Source organism: Mytilus edulis, chromosome 1, assembly GCF_963676685.1.
Source record: "Mytilus edulis chromosome 1, xbMytEdul2.2, whole genome shotgun sequence".
NCBI lineage: Eukaryota > Metazoa > Mollusca > Bivalvia > Mytilida > Mytilidae > Mytilus > Mytilus edulis.
The window spans coordinates 25174418-25180460 of NC_092344.1; positions in this window are offsets into that span (position 1 = coordinate 25174418).

The window sequence follows — 6043 nt, forward strand, 5'->3', positions numbered from 1 at the left end:
TCAAGGGGAGGTAATTTGCAGTAAAAAAATGATTAACAAAAACATAGTTTTATTTACTTTATTTTGAAAAGTCCAATTTTTCTGAATATGATTTATTCTTTTTTTCAGATATATTTAAACAGGCAAATAAAAAATATCAATTAAAAGGACTGGGAATAAAAAATAATATTATCATATTTTTACATACAATGCACTGCATTCAGTACCTTTTTAAATCTGATAATATCTAAGAAAGGATACTAGATATTCACCTAAAATTTTACAGAAATCTTTATTTAACATTAATCTACAAATGCAAACCCCCCCAACAGCTTCTATGAAAAAAATCAATATAGCAGATTTTTCAAATATTGCATGATTCTTAGGTTAACTGGTACTTAATGGGACAGGGAAATTTTATCTGAATGTACAAAATATCCGATTAAAAAAGCAAGAGTTTTTTGTTAGTATCACACGGCCTTAATCAACATGCATATACATATTTATATATACAACTCGTCTAAACATCAACCCAACAATGTTAGATCTGTAAATTTGCTTTCGGAAATTGTTTTTTTTTGACAAACGTCAATATATGTGTTAGAGAAGCAGGGGTAAACAAATTTAGTATCTATATGTATTGTGACCTGAATATTTTACACAATTTGTTCATGATGTTTGCCAACATTTCATAAATATTCTTCTCGGAAACTACTTGGCCTAATACTTCTAAAAACTTACCGAATAGTCCTGTTATTGTTGGTAACTAGTTTATAAGTATTCAAAATGTTGATCCTTCGACAAATATGGCCAATAATAGAACATAAGGGGCAAACATGTTTGCCTTACCTCTCAAAAATTACAGCAGTTAGAGCAAAAGGGAAAGTGAGTTAAAGTGGTATATGGGTCACAATCTATCTGTAATGAAATTTTCAGACAAGTTCGACAACCCATTGTTGAGTTACTGTTGCAATCAGTTTACTCTGATACACTTTTTCTTATGTTTTTGTTTGTTACTTTCTTAAATATTCTAATATTATAATAGATTGAGAGATAGTACACATGGCAATAAATGTTCAGCTAAGTAAGACCAACAAATGAGTCAGCATGATTAACATTGTCATTTGACCGCTTAATGAGTTATTTCCAATAAACGTGATTTTTTTGTGTTTTTTTTTTCATTTTTTGTGAACGTCTAATTACTTTTCCAACAACGTTCTTCTTCTCTCAGACTGAAAATTGAAATTCAAAGTTTATATTGGTATTAAGTTGTAGATTGTAATCGGGGATTTGATCAATTTTCAAAACATAGCGGCAGTTTTTAAAAAAGAACTTAGGAGTCAAATGAAGTATGATTAGGTTTTTATCTTAAAAACTAAAACATTTCTGAAAAGCAAAACTGATATATGTGAAAGATGTAAACACGTTTGGATCTACCTGCCATGTAATCTTCAGACCAATAGGACAACTTCCTGTTGGATTTCTGTCCAGGTATAGTTTATTATCAAGACAGTTTACTGTTTAGGGTTATGTATTATCTTTAATATTATTATAGAAAGAGACAACGTGTAAATAAAAAAAACTGTTAAGCAAAGTAAGATCTACAAATTAGTCAAATGCTTGAAACTAAAATTTTAGGTGATGATACAAGACTCTTCTCATATAAAGCCTTTATATTGATCGAACAAAATGACAAGTGAAGCTGTAAAACGTTTCACTGATTTATCATTGCACGATGCACCGTTTTCCACCACAACATACGCCATTGCAATAACAAGTCATTTCTTAAAAGCCATTTGCTATTAACTTTTTTTTTAAACATAAAAAAAAAATAAAAACGCTCGCTCGCCCCAAATTTGAGTAGGTTTGTCCGAGAACTAATAATCAGATTGGTGTGGCCTAATGTAGAAATCATCCATAACATATTAATGTTTTTGTGGGAAATCGAACTCAAGACCTTAAGCATATATATGTTAGCGGCAATAAGTGAAATTAGGCATTAAGCTTAAATCCTAGGCAATAAGCTAACGCCTAGGCAGTAAGTCTATTGCCTAAATGATGTTAGGCATTAGTTTTAAATCCTAGGATTTAAGCTTAAATCCTGACAAATGTGTGCAGGCATTAAGCTTAATGCCTTAAATATAAATGCAAGTAAATAAAGGAAATTTATTCATTTAAATAAAATATATTTGTTACATAATAACATTATGAGAACTGGGGCATGTTTATCGAAACTGTCCTATTAAGATCGGTCCTATAAGATTCTTAGGACAGAAATTATAATAAAATTAGAACCGAGTTACGACATGTCAAAGCATGCACATTAAAGCTATTTGAGGATGATTTTAGATAGGATGTCCTAACCGCTGTCCCAAGTATTGGCGTAAAAGAAAATAACAAATGAAAAATTTGAAATATTGTATCAAATTCAACCAACAACTTTAATTAAAAAAAACCGATTAATTATTAGAAACTAACTATTAGTTTTGAATTAAAGGTAATAAAATAATATTGATATTTTAATTGTACATTTAAACTCTTTGAAACAAAACATAAGTGAAAAATATAACTACGTTTTATATTAGAATTGAACAAATTAATTGTAAATAGTTCAAATTAGATATATAATCGGCAAAATCCTTACATGCTTTGAGGGAGCTGAATTTGAATTTTATAACTGCAACTAACATACGTTTGAATACATGCATGAGCAAAAGAAAAAAAATCGAGTTTTACCAATGCAAAACTACAGGGCCCAGTTTCACCCTAAATATAAAAAAGAAGGTGTGGTTTGATTGTCAATGAGATAACTCTCCCAAAGAGACCGGAAATAAAATCAATTATAATAAAATATGTTATTTATATTTAAACGCATCAAATAATAATTTAAAAATATGAAAAATTGATGGAAATTTGTGTTAAAATCATTTTGTTATCACCAGTTGTGGAACTTTAACAAAGAAAATGTACTTATCCAATACAAAAAATTGGGAAATGGTGTGAGCAAAAAATAATATCCTAATTTTGTCTATTTTGACCAGTTCAAACCAGCTCGACTAGTGAAGTGTACAAATTTTCAAATAAATATTATAATTATTCTATAGAATCTTTCCCCTTTTTTAGTTGCATAAGATCACTTTTTTTAATCTTTTGAATATTTTGTTATACCACAAAAACATGAAAAAAGTTTGAGTTAATTCTGTTTTTAACTGCTAAAATTACTTTTAAATAAACATACTTTTAGTATAATAAATTTGAAGATCTGTCAAATGAATGTATATTCATACATGTAATATTAGAAAGAAAATTAGGAAACAAATTTGTATCAAGAATAAATCACCAAATATGCATAAATTCCACAGTTTACTTATTGCCTAAAATCATGTTTGGCAATAGGATGAATAATCATCATCAAATTTCAGGAAATAAGCTTAATGCCTGAAAATTTCAGGCAATAACTTAATGCCTAGGCATTAGCTTATTGCCTAGGATTTAAGCTTAATGCCTAATTTCACTTATTGCCGCTAACATATATATATATATAGACTGGATACGATCTGATCGACTGTTAAATTAACATATTTGAATAATTATTGTATAATTTAGCTATATTTATCAAGATACTAACTACCTCCATTTAGAAATATGCATGGATCTTACAAGTTTTCTGATCTTTAGAATTACACTTTTGTTATTAGTTACCTGTTTATTCAGTGATTGATTGTATTTGATTTGTAATTTATCCTCCAGTAACACATATTTGGTGTCTGAGTGTGAATAAAGAATTGAATTGACATTGTTTATTTAACATATTTGAACTATTGTTAGGCGTTCAGAACTAGATATTTTGAAAAGTAAATGTTGTTTCATATAGTTTAAAAGAGCTGGGAAGTTAAAACAAAATATCACACTTGGACTACTATTTGTAAAAGACTAGCTTCAGATGTGAAAATTGGAAAAGAGAATTGTAAATATTGCTAGACATAAATTGATCTGGAAATGTAAATACAGTGCGATCGAGGCTTCACATTTTACACCAAAAAAAAACAACATGTGATACAAGATAACACTGAACATTCAATTGGTGTGTAGCAAATGGATGCGTATTTTACATATTAATGAGAACCTTAGTATCAATGAATTATATGGTTCATGTTTTATTATCTAGAAAAGAATAAGTTAAAAATATATAGATGGAAACCTTTACAATTCCTGCTTCCAACGAAACACTTATTATTCAAATTGAAACAGATGATCGACGGTCTTTGAAATGTTTTTATTTCTTGTCGAATTCAGAACAAAATCGGGAAAAGTATGATTAAATCAAATTTGAATTTTAGAATATCGTTTAAGGAACTGGTCTTAAATATAAGATTTTTTGACAAATATCATCTAGGTCTGAATTATTTTCTATCAATTTTAAGTTTTTCTATATAAACTCATATCATACAATGTATCTAATCAGCAATTGACAAATGTAAATGTTTATCAAACGATATGACGAAAACTAGGCAATGAAATTAAATTCATAACTGAAGTCACTACAAAGAAGTATATACGATTGACATGAAGAATATATACGATTGAATAGACAAATTCATAATGCATAAGATTGTGGTACAATTGTATTTTAAGAAATGTGTACATATATTTATACATCAACAGCTGACAACAGACCTTGGTAATCAGTGGAATATTACAGGACACATCATGAAAGGCTTGGTTTTTTTAAGAAACGTTAACAAAGTAACAAGAATAGTTGATGAATGAATATATAATGTCGTTAAAAAACAATTAGGGGGGATTGCATTCGAACAATATGATCAAAAATGAAGGAGTGGTAGCAATATCTGTTCTCAAAAACATTTAATACTTCATACATAGAGTACATATGTGAAAATAAAACAACGAAAGTTGTTCGGAATTGATATTGACTGTTAATGTTAAAGCCTCGGTCAAACCTTACTGGATAGCACAAACGGACACCTAACGGTTGAAAATAAAACGTCCGTTGACAAAATTGTTATCCGTTGGGAGTCCGTTGATGTGCTGACCGAATAAAACGGATGCGTAACGAATGCATAACGAACACACACCGGATATGCAACGTACGAGAAACGGAAACGTACCGGACAGAACAGATGTCGAACGTACATCCAACAGACGAGTACCGCATAAAACGGACACCTAACGGAAGCGTACCGGATAAAACGGATGAGCAAGATCTACAGAAAATCTAAAGGCGACAATAATAACACATGTAAATCGAATAAATATTCCAAGAGTTTCTGTGTAACTGGTTTTGGTTTGTTCTTCAAAATGCCATCAGAAGGGTAGTGTCTGGCCTGGATAAGAATTGCTTGATAGTGAAGACATGCACTTACTTTAAGATCAATTATGAAAAATAAGAATGCATGACACTCAAGAAATCTGACATACCAATGATTGTTATTTCTGACGCGAATTTTTCAATAGGCATGTATCCGTTTTAGATCTGTTCATCATCCGTTTTATCCGTTATAATCCCGGTAAAACTCCGTTTCACATTTGTTCGACATCCGTTTTATCCGTTAAACTTAAATTTGAATTTGTCTACCAGACCTTCAACGGATGTATAACGGACAATTTAATTCTCCCTCGCCCTGCTCGTCCGAATTTAAAGTTTTTAATCTCTAAATTCAATAGGCTATAAACAAGACAAACACATATATAGGATAGATGCACACAGAGGTAAACGAGAAAGTTAATGATTTAATAGTTTTTATATATATTCATATATACAACTCGTCTAAACATCAACCCAACAATGTTAGATCTGTAAATTTGCTTTCGGAAATTGTTTTTTTTTTCTTCTCTCTCCGGGATTTGAAGCTATACTACTGAGATATCGTGACACCGAATCGCCTGCACTGTAACCGGCGCTCTAGACCACACGACCACATGGGCTTCATAAAAATGAAGCTTTCGGTGGCCCGGTCTTACCTTTCCACGTCAGTTTTAATCAAGCGTCGTACTACAGTACATGATAAATAAGGCGTGAAGATGTTATTTTTACAGATCAGCT